This window comes from Dermacentor albipictus, chromosome 1, assembly GCF_038994185.2.
Source record: "Dermacentor albipictus isolate Rhodes 1998 colony chromosome 1, USDA_Dalb.pri_finalv2, whole genome shotgun sequence".
Classification (NCBI taxonomy): domain Eukaryota; kingdom Metazoa; phylum Arthropoda; class Arachnida; order Ixodida; family Ixodidae; genus Dermacentor; species Dermacentor albipictus.
This window is the reverse complement of record NC_091821.1, coordinates 511081995-511104747: the sequence shown is the minus strand read 5'-3', so window position 1 is coordinate 511104747 and position 22753 is coordinate 511081995. Positions and strand designations below refer to the sequence as shown.

General features: G+C 45.3%; 1 protein-coding gene and 1 long non-coding RNA gene across 2 annotated transcripts in view; one reads left to right on the top strand and one right to left on the bottom strand.

Moving 5' to 3' along the window:
- mio (GATOR complex protein mio) overlaps positions 1-22753 on the top strand; it is a 534566-nt gene that overhangs the window by 489712 nt on the left and 22101 nt on the right. The window lies entirely within an intron of this gene.
- LOC135913384 (uncharacterized) lies at positions 15412-16332 on the bottom strand. Its single transcript, XR_010567986.2, has 2 exons — positions 15998-16332; positions 15412-15555 (listed from the first exon to the last, which is right to left on the bottom strand). It is a non-coding gene; the product is annotated as an uncharacterized lncRNA (long non-coding RNA).

The window sequence follows — 22753 nt, the reverse complement described above, 5'->3', positions numbered from 1 at the left end:
GGGGAGGAAATGTTTCGACTGCCTCTTGCTTTGACCCGTCTCTGAAACTCGAGATTACACCATGTACAGCACTAAACATGCAGGAAGACATTATGCCATGTTATCTTGGCACACCAACTGAGACAGGGTGCGTGGACTGCATATGTGCGAGCTGCGTATGCACACAGCCATTCACAGCACGGTTGTGCTAGAAAAAGAGACGTGTGCTAGAAAAAGAGACGTTATTTTTGGTGGCTAATTGCACAGCCAACTATGTAAGAAATATGTGTGTAAAATATTATTGAAAAATCTTTATTAGAAATGCTTGTTAGTGTATGAAAGAAACATGAAAAAGTGGCTCCTGAGAAAATCAGCAAAAAGAATTGAAACACCTGTAGCACTCACAAAAAAAAACATTTAGAACAGGTAAAATTTACCAAATTAGTAGCTTGTCTTCTCCCGATTCTTGTGTTTTTCTAATCTTGCTTATGGAGCACCTCATTTATTTTTCTAGGTTCTTTTGAAGCATCAACACTGCATTGAGAGGACTTCACATTGAGTGGCTGGTGAATTGTTACAAAAGTTTCCACTGTATAATGGCCATGTTTTATTGTAACTAGACTCAACATGTCAATTCTGTCTTACTCATGATTAGTGAAGTGACACTGTCAGATAATACGAACTTGAGAATTGGAGTGTTTTAACAGGCGTCTTTGATTGCCCTTTGGCAACTTCTGCTATTAAAGCACTTTTTCAAATATATGGAGGCAGCTCACTTGCATAATATAAAAAGTAAACAGGTTGTTTTCACAATTTATATACTTCAAGTGACCATACATGAATAAATAATACCAGTTTGTTTATTGTTTTTACCCTATTGTGATGTTTTGATTGAGAAAGACGTTCAGCTTGTTCTGTCAAGCACGCAATAATTGCTGTGCCCTATTATTTGATTGCACTGCACTGGATTCGGTAGCCTACCATTATTGAACCTCAGAAGAAATGAATAGCACAGTGCACATTGTTGGCGTTTTATTGCACTTTTTGAATTAATGCTGTAAAAGTATTGTCACACTAAAAGAATATTGCAGAAAAGCTACTTCGCTGAAATAATATAATATTACAAGCCTAATAAACACCATTTTGTAGTAGAATTATAAAAATAATCTATCTATCAATGAAATGTTGATATAGTGCCCAGGAACAGGTAGAGAGCCTTCGTACTAGTGCACTTATAAAGTAGTGTGCCTGACAAAATGTACAAAGAGAAATGTGGTAGACAAAACAATGTGAGATAAATAAATAGGGAAACAGAAAGTTAAGAAGTGCAAAAGGGTGTAAATGATACCACGTGATTACTACATATTGTCATGTAGTGTTGACGGGGAAGAATGATGCAGTCGGAACTGGGAGCTCTTCACTGGGTGAACTTGTGCCGAGCAAAACAAGTGACACTCAATCGCAACAGTAGCGGCAAGTCAGCGATCGTCGAAAATCTGACGAGCGGGCTTTGATACATCACTCATCGAAGGTTCCAGTGCAATCACTGGTGCCCGTGTGGTTTCTAGAAACTGCTACAGAATTGGTGTCACGCATGCAAGATTTGGTGACGACATACACAACAGATAGAATCAACGATAATATTCGTGTAAGTTTTAAATCATGCAAGCGTGTTATGTGCTGAGCGATAATTTGAAGTTGTTAGCGGGTGAAATGCAATCCCCAAGAAAATGATAAGTACATGTGTCAATGCCTCCCTCTTAAAAAGCATCATCCCGATGCAGCAAACAGAAGAGCACAAAACAAAAGTATCCGTAGTAGAAAAACAACAAGAAAGCAACAATGTTCTGAAGTTCGTCAGCGGGTGCAGAAATGGTTAAGGCACATAACATGGACTACTTCTATTTCAGGCCGTGGGTGGCGGCACTGTGATTGCAAAATGCTGTCTGACATGACCTCGTAGTCCAATTTTCCAATACATCAGATGATCTTGTAGGGTTTGAGATAGCGTCACGAAAGTTTTTCGCTAAGTCTTCATCTGCATATTGGGGTCCAAACTCAAACATGGTTGCCAGGCTCGTACTCCACGTAACATCGTCGAACATTGTAATGCCAGCTGTCAGTCCTTTGCTAGTTCTTGATGCGCAGGCCAGCGAGCAGTCGGGCTTTTTTGGTGCACTGGAGATAAGTGGCAACATCGAGATTCTCTTTATCAGTGACGGTGCTCTGAAATGTTCTGCATGATAGTTGTCAGGTAAAACAGTTTGAACAGCATAATCTGCGTTGTTTCTTACACTGCCATAATATAAGTGAAAGTCAGGTATAGAAGCATGGCATCTCATGTCTTGTGCTCGACATCGATGTACATCGCTAACATCATCATCATCATCATCATTTTTTATTTTCACCACTCGATACAAGGTGAAAAAGGGAGAGCCGGAATAAAAGCTGAAAATTCTTCGGCTTGACAAAGCTCCGGTCTCCCAGATAGCCAACTTGCCAACATGTTGGCAAGGGTCTTGTTCAGCCACTCCATAAGACCAATCGTCTGTGGGTGGCAGGCAGTTGTCCTCCTGTGGCTTGCCTCGCTGTATTGCAGTATGGGTTGGGTTAGCTCTGCGTTCTGTCGATGATGAGGACTTCTCAGCAGGATATCCTCAATGAAGGATTTAGTAACGTCGGCCGCACTACCTTTAAACAGAACTTTCACTTTAGCATAGCGGGTAACGTAGTCGTTCTAAATCATGCAGGCACGTCTTGCCCTGAGCGATAACTTGAAGTTCATAGCTGGTGAAATGCAGTCCCCTAGAAAATGATAAGTAAATGTGTCAATATATACAAAACACAGGAAGTGAGCTCTGAATTGTGTCAATACAAGCAGAATACTTAAAACGTTTCTTGGAATCAAGCCATATATAGCACAGTCTTTAATGCAACAATGCCAGGCAGTGAATGCGGAATTTTGCCTGGTATACTTTTGCGGCAAGAAAAATGTCATAGGATCAGGAAGCTTTGGGCATTGTATAATGCTATGGACCACCTTCTACAGGAACGAAAGGTTTGATTTAGTAAGCCTTGATTTAAGAGGTATGGAGTTGAGGTAAATTTGAGAGGGCTATGGTCGCCAGAACAGCAAAGTCGTGCTTGAAAGAAGATATCGGTGTATTGTGGATGCATTCAATGAAGTCAGAATTAAATTTGCACATTCCACCCTAAACTGCAGAGGCATACTCTAGCAGTGGAAGTCACACAGCAGAATACAACTTCAGAGAGGCTGTTAATAGTTTTTAGCACAAAGAAACGCACAACACAAGAGAAGGCACACAGGACACAGCACAGAGGACATAGAAAGGCAACAAACGAGTGGAAGTCATGCAATATACAACAAATAATTCCAAAAGCACGAAAGGCACATTGTCGTACATACAGTGTGTGAAGGGAAGGTCGGCATTTTGTCGAAGTACACACCAAGATCTTTCTTTCATTTCATCAACCCTGGGCAGTAGAGCATCCGGAAGGGTCTATGAAAATTGTACATGGTGTGTTTTCCGCGTGTAACTTCATACTATAGTTTTGGAAGCATTTAAGAGTAGTTTATTGTTTCTGCACCAGTTTCACAGTGGAAAAAAAAAAGTCTTTTTGGAGGTCACCGCAGTTGTAAACACTGCTGAGAGTCTTATGTAGCTTTAAGCCGTCAGCATATAGAAGAAATGAAGAGTGTTGAATTGCTGACAAAATGTCATTTATGAACAGTAGGAAGATAAACGGGCCAAGAACAGGTCCTCTTATGACCTTGTACCTAACAGATATCTGTCCATTAATGCCAATGAAGCACAATCTATTGCTTAAGTAGTTTGATACCAGGACAGGTGGGAAATAAGGTATGTGCATTTGTGTGAGCTTTGTAAGGAGCAGCTCATAGCAAAGTACATCAAGTACTTTACTTAGGCCAAAGCAAAGAGCGTCTAATCGGCCCCTGCCATGTACTATACTGGAAGCAGGAGTCATAAATGTGACCATGTTTGTTGTGGAGCGCCCTGATACAAAGCCATGCTGTTCATTTATTGAAATGTTCTTAGCACTAACAGAAAGCAGGGAATGCAATACAGATTCAGACACTTTTGATGCAGCACAGAGGATAGATATATAGGCCAGTAGTAGTTAGTAACTGCACTTCTAGCACCTGATTTGTGTACGGGCACTACCTGTGCTACCCAAGCATTAGGAAATTTACTAGACTTTAGTGAACTATTGAAGATGCTTGTGAGAACAGGGACAAGTATGCTTCAATGCTTCTTAAGCAGTGATGGAGGGATACCATCAGTGCCACGTGAAAGCGAAGGTTTCAACTTCATACACTTGGAAACAAGGTCTTCATTGACTGATAGCGTACACACAGTATCAGACTTCAGAAGGAAGTTTACTTAAGGTAGAAGCATCTTTTACATCATATACAGAACAGAAATGTTCAGCAATGGCATCAACAGTGTTTGAGACATCATCATTTCCATCAACAAGACATACATCTTTGGCACTCTCTTTAAAAAAGTGGGAGTGCACATAGCTCCAAAGATATTTTCAATTACATGTCATGCTGGCTTCAACACATGCAATGTGGTCATAGTAATTATTGTTATAAAAATAATAAGAAGAACGGCACCAGTACTGTCGCCTTCGCATGTCTCGGAGAAGATCGGTACGCTAAAAACCGCTGCCGCCATCACATGTCTCATGATCTATCCAGCTGATCTATCGTTGCTGCCACTGTGTTTCTGGCTGTTGCTCTATGACTCCAATAAACCTCATTACATTTGGTGAAAGTGCGGGGCACACCTTGAAATCTGAAACTTTAAAGCAGGGGACTCTGCCATTCATTTCCGCCGTGGCGGAAGACCCATCACCACATCTAACAGCCACGATGCTTGTCATTGCCTGCTCAAGTGCATTGCATTAGCATGACTCTGCCATTTTCAGTAGGATGAAAGACCATGAAGTTGAGTACTGGCTCACCTCCTATGAATGGGTGAGCAACCACAACAAGTGGGACGAGGCGACAAAACTGGAGAATGCCATGTTCTGTGTGAGCAACATTTTGAACTTGTGGTACCGCAACCATGAACTTGACCTATTGACTTGGGTGGTGTTCAAAGCCTGCTTCACAGAGGTGTCTGGGCGACCTGCAAGTTTCGCACTTGCGAGAATGTAAGAATGAGTGCAGCATAGCGGCGAGACATTTATATTGAGAATGTTGTGTATCTCTGCAAGCATGTCGATGCTACAATGGCGGAAAGCGACAAGATTATTTTAAAGAGGGTTGACAATGATGATTTTGGATGCTTTTGGCAAAGAACCCCAGCACAGTGTCTGAAGTAGTGACCCTCTGCCAGAGCTACAATAAGTGGCGCAAGCAGCGGCTCATTAAGCGCAATTCGCTGGTAGGCTTTCTCTCTGGCTTGACTGTTGCCGCCCGTGACTCTTTGCTGATGGTGCAGATTAAACAATTTATTCACGAAGAGGGGGCCCGAAAACTTTCATTGATGCCTCTGACGCAAGAGACGCCCTCCTCTTCGTTGACGCTCGCGTTGCAGTACGTCGTCCAGGAACAAGTCGCTGAGTGCTTTCCCCCTGCCTTTCACAACACTCCTGTTTCTGTGCCTATCAGCTATTCACAGGCCACTATGATGGCCACAACATCGACCCCGTCACGTTTCGTGCACCAATGCACCACCATCTCGTGCCCAGTTAGTTCCACAGTATTCCCGTGTGCAAGACCCATGGCGCACACCAGAGAACCGGCCAATTCGTTACTCCCGCAGAATTGCTGGCCACATGGCATGTTTCTTCCGGCACGGGATGCCACCTACTGCTCGTTTATGATAACCAACTTTCAACTACCTGCCAAGAGAATTTCAACTCCGTGCTTCATCGGATCCAGCTTTAAATTATGTGAATCCATCAAATGAGTGCACTTTTGCCTTTTGTCGACCGCCATCCTCTCCCAACCACTTCATTTCACTCATGAAGCATCGGCCTACCACACCTCCCAAGGAAAATTAGTCACTGCAGTTTCAGAGGCAAGAACTGCGTGCCCTGAAAGATCTCCAAGGCCTCTGATTCCTCCTTGTAAAGTGATTGACGTGATCATGGAAGGAGTACAGGCACTAGCACTTGTAGACACAGGAGCCGCAATCTCTGTAATGCATGCCCGCCTCTGCCAAAGACTTTGGAAGGTGATGATGTCACTTTCAAGTCTTTCGCTATGCACAGCTAGCCTGCAACACATTCAACCATTAGGAGCCTGCAAGGCCCGAGTCATCATTGAAAAGGAGCTTTACATTACTGAATTTTTGTTCTTGCTGTATCGTTTTCTTCATGCAGAAACACACCACGTCAGTAGGCACGGCCAAAAAAGAAAATACCCCTGACTGTTTATTTCGTTTCAATTTATAGCTGTGGCTGCAGTGAAGGAAATGGAAGAGGAAAAGGGAAATTGGCTCGTTATTGGGCCGCTAGCATGATAGTCGCACCTGATACATCTCTCCTCTATGAAGAAATCATACTTGACAATCCACTGAGAAACTTGCCGAAAGTTGGCATCGTATCTGAGCCATTTAAGTCCTGTGCATTGCCGGGCTGACCTGCATGGAATGGTAGTCATGTTTATTCCAGCTGCCTTACCTGCTGCTATGCGCAATGAGTGCTTGTAACAAGTTCATCGCTGAGCCTGCTGACCTCGAGTTTGATGTATGCGTCGTCGTCATTGCTGTCGTCGACAATGTTGTAGTGTTCTCATATTTCGCCTTAAAAGGCGGTCGTTGTCCGTTCATATGATGTGCTGTCGAGGGGCCACCTTCTGGAGAACCATCACTTTGCGTGACCAGTGGCGGCAGTCACAAACACATACCATGTCTCCTTGCTGCAGTGGTAGCAATGGCTGGCCCATAGTTGACTGGCGGTGCTTTACTACTAGACATTCAGTTTTGATGCTGCATTCAGGCAGAGTGGTGCGCAGCCAACAACCTTGCAACAATTCTCCTGGTGATTGACCATCGTTTAGTGGAGACGCACACGAAAATAAACGGCCCATCCAGAAGTCATCATGAGACAGCTTTTTTCTTCAGAATGTGCTCGACTATTTGTACTCCTTTATCGCAGAAATTCAGGGACCAAATTGATATGAAATACTGGCATGCAAAATCCGTGAACTCTTGTTAGGCGAACTAGGGCCCATTGTCGGTACGCACTTGGATAGGAATACCATATCGCACGAAAATATCTGATACTTTCACAATGACTTCGCGTGCAGTGATAACAGCGAGCTTCTCAATGTTTGGAAAGTTGGAATGTGCGTCAAGCACCACCATGTACATATCACCAGCAAAGGGAAAGAGATCGATTCCCACCCAATGCCACAGCTCACTAGGTGTTGGCCACAAAATAAAAGGCTCAGAAGGTTTCTTGTACCTTGGTGCCTTCACATACCTTAGTACCGTCACATTCAGCCTACTCCTATAATCACCATTTCGTGAATGCACAATGTAAGAGGCTTACAATTGCTATCAGTGCTGCTCGTGAGCAATTGCATAATGCTCGGCCCGAGCAAACATGCCAATATAACTCACATTGTCGTGATGTTCAGTATGAAATAGGTGACCTAGTATTACGTCATGCGCATTGTTAGAGCAACTCGACTAAATGTTTTTCGGCATCCTTAGCACCTCGATAAGATGGTCCATTTGCTATTTCGCGCAAGCTTGGCAATTTGTCTTACCGCTTGAAAGACACCGGAATTGGCACTTTAGTTGGACCAGTATATGCCTCGGAGCTCAAACGCTATAATGTTTCACTCCCCTTTTAAGCTTCATGTTATTCTCGGGAATCCCTTTGCTGGCTCATTCAACACTGAAGCTGCAAGATGTCAAGCTCGCTTTCGAAGTTTCAAATAGCATTGCCATGCCAGCAATTTCATGCAATGCACTGCGCATATTCCAGATGTCCCACTCTCAATGCCAATACTGCCAGTGTCCACACAACTAGTGCACCCAACGCCATCCATCTCGCCATGCACTGCCTGGTGGCCGTCGCACCATTGCAACCTGGACGGCCCTTGATCACGTGAACAGCTCTGTTGCTTGGGTCTCATGGCTGCCTTGGGAGCTGCAGCCACGGCCCCTCATAGGGGACTCGCCGGAGCTGATTCCTGAGCCATTTCTGGGCCTTCTCCTCACAGAGCGACATCCCTCCGAGCAGCCTCCAGTCTACACGCCAGAGGAAGCCTGCATACTCTCTCCCTTGTGCCGCATTCCGGAAATATTTCGGTGCGCTCATCAAGTGGGATCTCTCCACTGGGCCAGGCACTGTAGAGGCTGCCGTTGCTCTCCTCCAGTCCTTGCGCCCGCACCTTCTCGAAGAGGAGGCCTTTGCTGCTTACCAGGAGCATCTGCCAGGAGCCACTTGTTCCACCTGAGCCACAAGCGCCTATGGAGGATCTCGACCTTAACATGGATGTGAGGTCGACAGATGAGGAGGCAGTGTGAGGACACGGGTTGCATGGCTGCGCCACTGTGCCGCCATTACCATCATCTGGGCCTGGCTCATGCACCCGTGCCACATGCAGCCCGCCTGGGGCTGGAGCATGAGGAACGGCAACCAGGAAGCTACCAATTGGCCCAGTTGGCCTAGGACTTTGGACAGTAAAGGTTGTCCCGCAAATGGCTCTTGTACCCTGTATCATCTCTGGAGAACCTGAGATGCCACTGGCTCTCAAGCCACAACCCTGAGCCTGCAGCGCACATTTTTGGCATGCAACGCATTTCCGAATGTACGTTTCAATGGCACTGCCCATACCTGGCCAGAAGATCAGACCACGAGCTCTGGCCTTACTCTTATTTAGTCCAAGATCTCCCGTGTGTAACTACCGTAGCATCTCCGCTCTCATTGTTCTCAGTACAATTTTACATTTTTTCAGCAGTATTCCATTAACTACTGATAGTTCCGCTGCAAATGGCTCTAACTCTCCTTCAATCTTACCTCCTTGTACATTGCTTAAGTATGGGTCCGCTAGAGTCACACTTTAAAGGCAGCACTTTGTTTGTGTGCTTTACTATGCTGGAGATGACTTGCATGGCATGAACATCGATGCCTTTGGTTGATTCCAGGTTGGCACGAATGGCAGGAGCATGGGACAGCATGTATAGAATAAATGGTCACAATCTAGGATAAAATACACTGTATTTACATATTTACTATAATTAGGTCGAATGCAGTCCATGGGAGACAGTGTCTTATTTTTTTCTTCGTCATCTTCTACACCTTCTTTTACTCATGATGACTGTTTCTTTAAATCTTGATAGTAGCTTGATATCAAGCTATCAGCTTGATAATAGAAGCTAGACACATATCAACATTCGGCAACGCGTGCGTCAGTAAACCTTCCATTTCATTATCCTCAAAAGAGCTCAATTATCTTTGTTCGTGCTGAACGTGTACATGTCTGTGAAAATGTGAGTAAAAAAACTACTTAAGTGTGGTTCCCAGTTTATTTTTCGTTCATTTTTACCGAAATATTACACGTGTTGTATTACGTTTCGAGGGTGTATATATAGCGACGAGACTGGGAAATGAATCTGTTGTTGAAAGTTAGCACTGTGTGTGTCAGATGTGCCTTTCTGTTGTCCTTGTTCAGCTTGCGCTACAACAAAATAAGATGCACCATACCAACAAGCCCCTATAGCTATGCTCGTCAAGGCGTATCATATGAGATACTTGTCAAACCGTCGGACATTCCCAAAACTGCCGTCATAACTCCTTGTGGCCTCTTTGAATACCTGACGCTGCTCAAACTTTCCAGGATTTTTTGGACACAGTCACCTGAGGTCTTCTGTTCTGCTTTGCCTACATCGACGACTGCCTCATCTTAGCCACAATGCAAATGACCGCCTTTCACTTCAACAGCTTTTCCAGCGACTTGCCGAGTACGGCCTAATCGCCAACAAAATCAAGTATGCGTTCGGTGTGCCTTATCTTGACTTTCTTGGAAGCCACATTGATCGTCATGGTATCAGGCCACTGCCTAACATAGTGCAAGCCATTCACGACTTTCCTTAGCCCACTTCTGTACGTAAACTGTGCGAGTTCCTGGAACTGATAAATTTCTATTGGCATTTGAAATCCTGCTCTGCTCACCTGATTCGTCCATTTACTGACTTACTCCAGGGAAACAAGGAGAACTCTACTCCCGTTACATGGTCTGAGGATGCGTCCAGCTCTTTCAGGACTACTAAGGCACAGCTTGCTGACATCACCTTTCTTCTTCACCCACTACTCGGCGCTCTGCTCTGTTTCATGACAGATGCGTCAGACATGGCAGTTGCAGCAGCCTTACAAAAGTGCACTCACGGATTATGGCAAGCACTAGCATTCTTTTCATGCAAGGTCTTCTCCACCACAAGCAATTACAGCACTTTCGACTGTGAACTCCTAGCTTCTTATGTGGGTGTGTGTCACTTCAGGCATTTCCTCAAAGCTTGAGGTTTTTCATCGTCACAGACAACAAGCCATTGTAGTTTCCCATCAAATGTGCCAGTAACAAGTTTTCACCCCATGAAAGTTGTTGCCTCGCTTATATAGCGGAGTTCACTACTGATATCCGGCACGTGCAAGGATCTGGGCATGCTGTCACTGATGCGCTCTCTCGCCTAACACTGTCTGTATCTTGTGCCGCATCACCAACAACTGTCAATTCCAGTGCCCCTACTCCAGTGCAAGCACAAGACACAGAAATCACTAAGCTTCACCGGACCTCTGGAATGCTAGAGTTTCATGAAGTTACCCTTTCAACCGTCACTGTTCCCATTCTCTGTGACATGTCCACTAGCAATCCTAGACCTCTTGCTCCCAGTGATTTTCATTGCACTGTTTTCGACTCTCTGCACAGCCTCTCCCACCTCGGCATGCATGCCACGCAACACCTTATCACCCGGCGTTTTGTCTGGCCAGGCATCAACAAGGACATTTGTAGATGGACTCGCAGTTGTTTGGATTGCCAGCAATCCAAGGTCCATTGTCGTGCCTTGTCTTCGTATAGCTCCTTCCCACCACATTGGGAGCATTTCAACAAAGTCCATGTTGACATTCTAAGACCATGGTCTCCATTGCAAGAAAACACCTACTTGCTGATGTGTATTGACCATGTTACCCGGTGGCCAGAGGCGTTTCCCATTCACAACATCAAAGTTAAACCATTGTTAAAGCTTTCCTTTTGGGATTGGTGTCACGTTTTGGCATTCCATCTACCATCACCACCAGTCGAAGTCGACAGTTTGAGTCTTCCTTTTTCAAAAAGTTCATGGCTTTGCTAAGAACTTTACAGATTCGCACCGCATCATATCATTCCTTCGTAAATGGCATGGTCGAACGTTTCCACCGCACACTGAAGGCATTCATGAGGGCGCGACCCGACATGGTCAGCTGAACAGTTTCCATGCCTCTTGTTTTGCGTAGCCTTAAGGCAATGGTAAAGCAGGACATCCAAGTGTACACCTGCTGATTTTATCTATGGTTTATCACTCCACCTTCCTGAAGTACTATTCAACCCTACATCCACCTCGCCCTGCTCCAACCTGTCCGAGTATCTGGGGCAGTTCCGCTCCACTCTGCGCAATTTTTGTGCCCCACATCCTCTCCCACTATACCGTGATTCCCCCTACATCCTTCGTGACTTGCAGACGGCGACACATGTGTTTGTCCATCGCGGTACAGTTCGCAAGCCTTTTCAGCGCCCTTACGATGGCCCTTATCGCATCATCAAGCACAATGACAAGTTCTATATTGTTACATCGATAATGTGTATTTACAAATTATCGCTATGTACAAGGTTACAATAGCCACCAGCAGCGGCGATTGATGCAAAGCTTTCGCGCATGCCCCTGGCCACTTCGTCACCATCGTCTTCGTCTGACTAACAGTAACAGCTCGTTCACTGTTTCGTGGCACTAACCTCCCTTTGCCCCCTCCCAGGACAAGAGCGCCGAACCAGTGCTTGTTATGATGGACCAGAGGGGCCCGTTACGTACAGCTTAAGTCTCACTATGTGCACGATAGGAGAGGGTGGTGGCGTAGACGGCACTGGCCGAACAACAGGTTTGATTTCGTATGTATTGTCGGTAACTTGACGTAGCACCCTGTAAGGATGGTCGTAGCAGGACAATAGCTTTTCAAAGAGATCGATGCAGTGGGGACGGAGACCACAGTAGCACGATGGCACCTGGGGAGTAACAAACATGTCTGTGGCAACTGTCATACAGGGCTTTTTGGGAGACCTGGGACACTGTGAGCCATTCGCGACTGATCTGGCGAGCTATGTCAGCATGCTATATGGCATCGGGAACCTATGTAGTGGATGAGCTTGGAGTAATGGGAAGTAAAGTATCGAATGGCAGAGAAGTTTTGCGTCCATACAGAAGATAAAACATTGAGTAACCGGTGGGGTCATGTCTGGATGAGTTGTAGGCAAAACTAACATACGGCAAAGTAGCGTCCCAATCGTGGTGGTCAGCGGAGGCGTACATTTATTTATTTTATTTATTTGAAAATACTGCCAGCTGCTTTTTGGCAGCCCAAGCAGGAGGGGTACATAGAAAATAAAAAGGGATACTGTACAAGCAAAGAAAATTTCAAAATAAAATTCGAACACAGCAAGCTCACACACAGTGCAACACAGATCATACTTGTACACTACTGCGCAGAACAATATCTCTAAAACTAATGGCACGAGTTGAATAAAAATTTGGTACGAAAGGAATTGCGTGCTTCGCTCACAACTGAGAAATAGCCCATAAATAACAGTCGACAGTATGTTTGTTCGTTGCCTCTTCTGGAAGCCTGTTCCATTCTCTTATCGTTCTAGGAAAAAATTAAAGTTGATAAGCGATAGTTCTAGCCTGGGGTACAATAAATGTAAGTTCGTGCTTTCCACGGGTACGTCTACACGTGTTAAACTGTATTTATCAAAATTCATTTTAGTTTTGCCGTTGACTATCGTGTAAAGCATCTTCAGACGGTGTAGCTTACGGCGTTCCTCCAGTGTTGGAAGACCAGACCTTGAACGGAGATCAGATAGTGACACTTGTCTTCTGTAGGCATTAAATATAAACCTGAGTGCTCTTTTTCGTGCTTTTTCCAGCCTATCTGTGTCACTCTTAGTGTGCGGGTCCCGAACGACATCACCATATTCAAGTAGAGGATGCACCAGTGAAGTATAACCAACTAGTTTTGTCTTGCTTGTAGAGTGCTTGAGACGTCAAAGTAACCATATTCTTTTTGAGGCTGACGAAACTATGTTTTTAATGTGCGCACTCCATCTTAAATCGCGAGGTATTTCAATCCCCATATATTTAAACGTATCGGCAAGAGGAACGCCAACGTCGTTAATTTTGTATGCATGTGATAATGGACTCTTCTTTTTTGTTACGGTCATTTAGGAGCACTTGGGGACATTTAGGCTCATTTTCCAGGTCTGTCACCAGTTAGAAATTGATGTTAGAGAATTGCTTAAGAGTAATTTATCATCTTTAGTTTGAATGGCATGATAAACAACGCAGTCATCCGCGAAAAATCGGCATTGTACAGCAGTGTCAAGTGAGAGATCATTCAGATAAACAAGAAAAAGTAATGGTCCAAGGACGGACCCTTGACGTACGCCTGAAAGGATTGGAAGCATGAATGATTTAGAGTCACCTATTTGAACATATTGACACGTGTATTTATATTTATCGGGCGACCAGGTTTCACCGCCTAACAAATCTTATCGCACAGCGCGGGACGCGCTTGCATGTATCCGAAGTTTCTGGAAAGTTATCGATGCGTCTATCCGCTGTCTGTTGTCGCCGAACCTTGTATTATCTGATTTCATCGCCTGACGCGAATGGTGTAGAACTTTGTGGAAGGCACGCGGGTCCGAACGATTAGACTGGAACATTCGACGACTGCTGTATAAAAGCCGACGCGCTTGACCCGCAGATCAGATTTTCGACGATCGCCGACTGTGTTCGCCGCTTTCGTTGTGCTATAAGTGTAGCCTGTTTTGTGGGCACAGGTTCGCCCAATAAAAGCTAGTTTTGTATTCCACCGTACTGCTTCTTTCTTCGCCGTCACTACCACGTGACAATATTGTTGGCGTTGCGTTAGGTAAGAGTCAAGCCACCTCAGAATACGCTCATTTCTAAAGAGATGCTTTAGTTTTAATATCATTTTGGAATGCGACACGTGGTCAAAGGCCTTTTCAAAGTCTAGAAAGATTATGCTGACCTGGCCACTGTTATCAAGAACTGCAAACAAATCATTAGTAATGTGGAGTAACTGTGTCACTGTTGAAAGGCCACGCCTGAATCCATGCTGACTGTTAATGAAAACATTGTTGCCTTCTAGGAAGCTGCTTAAATGTTGGAAAGGAAAATGTTCTAATACCTTGCTAGCTGTGCACAACAACGACACCCGGCGATAGTTAGTTATTGTGAGCTTATCGCCAGTCTTGTGTATTGGTATAATTTTGCCTATTTTCCAGTCAGAAGGAACTTCTTTCTGCAAACTTTTGCTAAAAATAATGTAAAGATACTGGGCACACCACTCCGCGTATCTAAACAAGAATGCATTTGGGATTTCGTCGGGTCCCGAAGAATTCCTAATGTCTAAGCTAAGCAATGCTGAAAAAATACCTTCTTCTGTGATTATTAGCTCTGCAAGTTCATACATAGTTGCGTGGCTGAAATCTATATTGTTATCAGCACTGCGCAGAAAAACGGACGTAAAATAGTCGTATGCCGTTGCTTACAAGTTGGGTCAGTGACGTCCTTATAGTGTATTTTCAATTTATTAATCTGTTCCTTCTTTTGCGTCAAGTCAAAACTTTCTCGGATCGCTGGAAAAGAAGTTGTGTATTGTGACATTAAAAAAAGTGAATCTGGACAATTTTATTTTTGAACGCAAATCCGATCGCAGCTCAGCCAAGGTGCCGCTATCTCTCTATTTTTCGACGACAGTCGTTTTACGTGCCGCTTTATATGAATAATTTCACGCGTTATCCAGGGGCTTCGAAGTATGCTCTTATGTCTTTTCGGGATATATTTATCCATGCAATGACGCACGGCACATTTGAAGTGCAGCCACAAACTATTCCCTAGCGAAAATTCTAATACAAAAACTAATAGCATATGAGGTTATTGACACTAATACAGTCTATTATGTCTATTAGTGTATTAGTCTAATAGACCTTTTGGTGTATTGGCCTATTAGTCTGATAGGTATATTGGTGTATTAGTCTAATAGGTCTATTGGTGTATTAGTCTAATAGGTACATCGGCGTATTAGTCTAATAGGTCTATTGGTGTGAAAGAAAAGGTCTCAATGCACCAGTTACAGAATGAAAAACAGGCATAATTGCTAGGAGCATTTATTAGCACACAAATATTTTTACAGATTTCTCTTTCGAGATCTTCGTCAGGTCAGCAATTTTGATTGCCAGAGCTTTTACTCCACCACTTCGACCAGAGAACGTCCTTTTGGGGTGGTCAGAAAAACCTGGGTTGAAACATACACACATATAGAAACATTTAAAAGCAGGGGTGCTAGTTCTACCACTAAATGTTTAAGCAGGCAATATTTGCTTCTAAATTGGAATAATATGGCCCCGTAATTTCCAAACTAATTTTAGGGCAAAGTTTGATATGCTTAGTTCGATATGTTTATCATAAAGAAAAATGACGCCATCTGATATGACAAAACAATTAGACAGCACATAAAATGCACCAAAAATGTTCTGTGTGTTACATCGAAACTGTAGGCAGATAAAGAACAACTCTAGACAGAAATCTTGCACAGCATTGTCGGAAACATGCATGTCACTGCTGCTATGCGCACAACAATCGGCCCAATCACACTGTACTGACGTGCATCCACCATTGGGATAAAAAGAAACAACTTTATACTATACTATAGAAGCATAAATAAATACAATAGTTACCTCCAAATGGAAAGGAATCGGCGCCGGCGAAGACACATCACATCGATGCACGCTGATAGATCCACGAAGCACAGGTGTAAAAACAGTTGCCTTCCGTTGTTTTGAAGTCACACAACACCCATATCCAAGTATTATATTGCAGGAATAAGATTGCGCAGATGCCAGCACTTCGGGTTCCTTAAAAACACATCGTTAATTCACTAAAAATCGCGCACACCTCGCCTTGACATGGCTACAGTACACTGCAACATGGTAGCCGCCAATGCACACGTGCTGTGCGCAACTACGGCTGACTACGGCCGTACTTTTGCGATCTTCCCGCCTGCCGTGTTCCCTTCTCTGCGATACTGCTCATTGATGTCAATAAATATTACGGCCTTTTATATGGGGTATTAAGTTATCAATTTAGGTTACAAGTTTAACACTGCTTTATGCGCACTTCAACAGAAGATACGGGACTAACGCAACTTCAGTGGCAAAACAACTATGGTTGCTGCGATTGCACCATCGTTCGTAAACCCACCGGGCATCGCGACTCTGCCTCGCAGGTCACGGCTGGTTGTTCGTTGTGTTTTTTTTTTTTCGTGGCGAAGTATTTGTTGCGTTGTAAACATAGCTGTTTCCTCACGACTCATCGCGACGAGGCTCAACAGAGGCCTAGTTATGAGACGTCGCCAGTGAAACAAAATTAGCAAGACCATGTTGGCGCGCGTCGATCGCTTTCATGTATATCGCTGAGAGATAAGCTTAGTGCGATGAAACTAATACAAACGTGCGAATGCTGTGTGCTGCACATTTTGTTCTTTATTATTCAGCGAATAATCAGAGACCTCTCTGCAAATGGTCCCCAATACAGACCTAATTTTTCATAAACTTTCACCCTCGCATTAAACAAGCAGCAAAAAGGGGCAACAGAATTCAACAATGCATGTTGCATAACAGACCAGCAACAATCTGTATAAAGTCAATAGGACGTATCAGTCTAATAACAAAACTAGCAGATATGCAACACTGTTTGTATAAGACTAATACGGCTAATACATAGGCTCTATTGGTCTTATAGGTCAATCAGTACAACTGATAGAAATTTCTATTGGTCTAATACAAAACTTATACAACTAATACAAAACTGTATTAGACTAATACAAACTTCTATTAGAATTTTTGCTAGGGTTAACACTTTTAAAGTTTCTGTGACACTGTAAAAAGATATCATAGTCTTGTTCTAAGAAATCTAATATGCTGACCTCGTCCGCATTATTAAAATCATAGTAGGGCCTTGACTTGCTGCGCTCAGCTTTACGCCACAGTTGGCTTTTAAAAAGAACAGAGAAATGGCCCGATATACCGGGTGCGATCTCGACAGTATAACCTGGTTTACTGACGTTTTCGGATATGAAGACGAGGTCGAGAATCAAACTTGATACGGCAGTCTGGCGCGTTGGGGTATGCACTACCTGGTGTACATCGAAGGCATATGCGATGTCTAGCAACAGATCCGCGTGTTGGCATGTTGAAGTAGCACACATCAAGTGCCCGTTTATATTAGGCGTGTTGAAGTGGCCACTCATTATAACGCAACTGTAGCGCTTTTTGTTGTTGTACAGAAAGTCGTGTAGTGCCTCTAGCATAGAAATGTCAGCATTGGGTGGCCTATAGGCAGCTCCGCTAAGTGCGTTTTGACCGGAAAGTTTGGCAGCTATCCACACCATTTCAATCTGCTTATTGTGTGGGACCAGCGTATACTGAGTGCCTTTCTTCATCAGAAGTGCCACACCTCCCCCTCTTGAACAGCGATCATGACGGATAATTTCATGCGTTACAGGTACAACATCTGCATCATCTATGCTACCGTGAAACCAAGTCTCTGTTACCATGGTGATGTCAGGACCGTAAGCAATGAGTAAACCTTCCAGATCATCGCTTTTATTTACAATGCTTCTAGCATTGACATTCATTAAGGATAAAGCTCTTCGGTTGTGAGAAACTATCGGCTGCGCTGGGGGGTTGTTTGGATTGCACTGTTGGGTGCAGTCATCCCAAGAGCGTGGTCGTTGCCTAGTAGACTGAACAAGTTCGTTCCGTGCCTCATTCCAGAAGTAAAGGGTTCCATTGATTCTAACCTTGTCGAAAACAAGGATGACTTTATCCCCACTGGACCTGTTTACTTTGGTACTTGCCCAAAGCTTCTTGCGGATAGGCTGTACCCTAGCTGAAAAGTCCTCCGAAATACTGAATTTCGTACCTCGCAAATAACAACAGTTTTTGAAAATCCTGAGTTTGTCTCTCCCATCAACAAGTTTGAGAATAACTGGACGACACTTATTCTCTGTTGGCTTACCGATTCTGTGGATTCATTCAGTGCCCACATTGGGCAGCTTCAACAGGTCGTCAAGGATATCTTCGATACTGTCCGCTCAAGAGAGGCAATATGCTCCCCTTTTGCTTCCTTTACTCCAAAAATGATGAGGTTACTACGTCTGCTTCGGTTCTCGAGGTCGTCAATCTTCAAAAGTAAGCTGTCAACTGTCTCTTCCAAGGCATCAACTTTACTCGGATATTTATCGGTCCTTGAAGCTATGTTATCCAATTTCCTGTCAATTTCGTTCAGTTTGTCGGTAGGCTCTTTAAGTTTACTGTTCGTTGTTTGCTTGAGGTCTCGTATGTCGTCGCATATGATTTTAAGGATGTCTTCAGTAGAAGGACCCGGATTAGACTCAATGTCTCCATAACACGGTAAAAAATTAGCAAAACAGTGATACATCATCAATGTAAGATCAGAAATGGACCGCGGGCACGGCAGAAGCAAGAGGCATACGTTGTTGCTACGGTAAGAATTAACCAAATGGTCTTGCCTCAACTGCACAATAAACAAGAAGGGATTCGTGAGACGCATGGTCTCGGTGCTTCCGCCCTGCCCACTGGTCGTGATCCGTGCAGGGCAGTCCCTTAAGTACACCAATGTAGGAGACGTAGATGACGTTGGTATCACGTGGACGTCTGGCGTAGCTCTCCAACTGCGCAGGCTCCATAGACAATCGTCGGCACCGTGAAACGATGTGTCAAACCCGGCAACTTGATGCGCAGTCGTAGTAGCATTAGGTAGATTGTCGGTGTTCAGTTCCTCGGCCGGTACAGGTGAAGAGGTGAAAAGGACGGCCTGCACAATAAACAAGAAGGGATTCGTGAGACGCATGGTCTCGGTGCTTCCGCCCTGCCCACTGGTCGTGATCCGTGCAGGGCAGTCCCTTAAGTACACCCATGTAGGAGACGTAGATGACGTTGGTATCACGTGGACGTCTGGCGTAGCTCTCCAACTGCGCAGGCTCCATAGACAATCGTCGGCACCGTGAAACGATGTGTCAAACCGGGCAACTTGATGCGCAGTCGTAGTAGCATTAGGTAGATTGTCGGTGTTCAGTTCCTCGGCCGGTACAGGTGAAGAGGTGAAAAGGACGGCCTGCACAATAAACAAGAAGGGATTCGTGAGACGCATGGTCTCGGTGCTTCCGCCCTGCCCACTGGTCGTGATCCGTGCAGTGCAGTCCCTTAAGTACATCCATGTAGGAGACGTAGATGACGTTGGTATCACGTGGACGTCTGGCGTAGATCTCCAACTGCACAGGCTCCATAGACAATCGTCGGCACCGTGAAACGATGTGTCAAACCGGGCAACTTGATGCGCAGTCGTAGTAGCATTAGGTAGATTGTCGGTGTTCAATTCCTCGGCTGGTACAGGTGAAGAAGTGAAAAGGACGGCCTGCACAAGAAACAAGAAGGGATTCGTGAGAGGCATGGTCTCGGTGCTTCCGCCATGCCCACTGGTCGTGATCCGTGCAGGGCAGTTCCTTAAGTACACCCATGTAGGAGACGTAGATGACGTTGGTATCACGTGGACGTCTGGCGTAGCTCTCCAACTGCGCAGGCTCCATAGACAATTGTCGGCACCGTGAAACGATGTGTCAAACCGGGCAACTTGATGCGCAGTCGTAGTAGCATTAGGTAGATTGTCGGTGTTCAATTCCTCGGCTGGTACAGGTGAAGAAGTGAAAAGGACGGCCTGCACAAGAAACAAGAAGGGATTCGTGAGAGGCATGGTCTCGGTGCTTCCGCCCTGCCCACTGGTCGTGATCCGTGCAGTGCAGTCCCTTAAGTACATCCATGTAGGAGACGTAGATGACGTTGGTATCACGTGGACGTCTGGCGTAGATCTCCAACTGCACAGGCTCCATAGACAATCGTCGGCACCGTGAAACGATGTGTCAAACCGGGCAACTTGATGCGCAGTCGTAGTAGCATTAGGTAGATTGTCGGTGTTCAATTCCTCGGCTGGTACAGGTGAAGAAGTGAAAAGGACGGCCTGCACAAGAAACAAGAAGGGATTCGTGAGAGGCATGGTCTCGGTGCTTCCGCCATGCCCACTGGTCGTGATCCGTGCAGGGCAGTCCCTTAAGTACACCCATGTAGGAGACGTAGATGACGTTGGTATCACGTGGACGTCTGGCGTAGCTCTCCAACTGCGCAGGCTCCATAGACAATTGTCGGCACCGTGAAACGATGTGTCAAACCCGGCAACTTGATGCCCAGTCGTAGTAGCATTAGGTAGATTGTCGGTGTTCAGTTCCTCGGCCGGTACTGGTGAAGAGGTGAAAAGGACGGCCTGCACAAGAAACAAGAAGGGATTCGTGAGAGGCTTGGTCTCGGTGCTTCCGCCCTGCCCACTGGTCGTGATCCGTGCAGTGCACTCCCTTAAGTACATCCATGTAGGAGACGTAGATGACGTTGGTATCACGTGGACGTCTGGCGTAGATCTCCAACTGCACAGGCTTCATAGACAATCGTCGGCACCGTGAAACGATGTGTCAAACCGGGCAACTTGATGCGCAGTCGTAGTAGCATTAGGTAGATTGTCGGTGTTCAATTCCTCGGCTGGTACAGGTGAAGAAGTGAAAAGGACGGCCTGCACAAGAAACAAGAAGGGATTCGTGAGAGGCTTGGTCTCGGTGCTTCCGCCATGCCCACTGGTCGTGATCCGTGCAGGGCAGTCCCTTAAGTACACCCATGTAGGAGACGTAGATGACGTTGGTATCACGTGGACGTCTGGCGTAGCTCTCCAACTGCGCAGGCTCCATAGACAATTGTCGGCACCGTGAAACGATGTGTCAAACCGGGCAACTTGATGCGCAGTCGTAGTAGCATTAGGCAGATTGTCGGTGTTCAGTTCCTCGGCCGGTACTGGTGAAGAGGTGAAAAGGACGGCCTGCACAATAAACAAGAAGGGATTCGTGAGACGCATGATCTCGGTGCTTCCGCCGTGCCCACTCACGGCGGAAGCACCGCCGCTCACATTGCCCACTCACATTGAGAGCATATCGATCAGAGTTTGGTTCAGGCGCTCTGCGAGTCCGTTCATTTGTGGGTGATTAGCAATTGTGAGCTTGTGCCAGGTAGAGCATTAGCGAAGGATGTCCTCGATGATTCAAGACAAAACGTACAGGCCTTGATCAGTCACAAGCTGTCGAGGAGCATCATGACTGAAGATGATGTCATGAAGACGAAAGTCGGCGACATCCGTAGCGCAGCTAGTTGGCATGGTGTGGATTATGGCTAATCGCATCATGTAGTCGGTCGCGACAGCCACCCACTTTTTGCCTGATGTCGAGGTTGGAAAGGAACCCAAAAGGTTGAGCGCAACACAAAAGAACGGTTCGGCAGCGATGTCGATGGGATGAAGCAGACCGGCAGGTAGCATAGCTGGTTGCTTGCAGCACTGATATTGGTCGCAGCTAATGACATATCATTGTACGGAGCGGTAGAGACCACGCCAAAAGAAAAAGTGCCAGACGCAATCATAAGTGTGGGTGACACCAAGGTGACTTGGAGTGGGCTCATTGTGAAGCTGGCAGAAGACAGCTGACTGCAAATGGGCAGGCAAGACAAGGCGTTCAGGGCTGTCATGATGCATATTGTGGCAGTATAAGGTGTCGTCATGAAGGCAGAACAAGTGGAGTGAATGGTCAGGTGTGGCAGAGCTAAGACTGTCAATGACAGAACGTAAAGCTGAGTCGCGGTGTTGTTCGCCCAAATATTAATGAAATCCGAGATAGACAAGACACAGGCGTCGTTGTCTTGCTCGGGGACATCAGGGGAATCCACGGGATGCCGTGACAGGCTATTAGCATCTTGATGAAGCTGACCAGACTTCTGTACTACCGAAAATGAGTATTCTTGCAGGCAAAGAGCCCACCAACCAAGGCGACCTGTAGGGTCTTTGAGCGAAGAAAGCCAATAGAAGGCATGATGATCAGTTATGATGGTAAAAGCAAGACCAAACAGGTGGGGATGAAATTAGGCTACAGCTTAAGAGCAAGACACTCGTTCTCGTTGCCTACAAGGTCGGTGTCCCATTTTGTAGAACTAACGCTTTCTTCCAGTCATTTATACCTCGTACAGCAGCAGAGTGGAATCACCTTCCCGCACTGACAGCCACCACCAAAGATTACCAGCTTTTCAAGAACGCCTTAGCTAACATTGTATGAGTAGACACACTTGTTAACTTTTATTGCAATACTTCTCTTCCTTGTATCACATTTCCAATTTTTTCTTGTTTTGTATGCCTGTAACCACTCCCCTCTCCAATGCCAATGGCCCTGAGGGTATACAAAATAAATAAATAAATAAATAAGTAAATCTTGTCCGCAGCAGACAGGAGGTGGCCAGGGTAAGCAATAACACACTCGTGTCCGCCCTGACGCT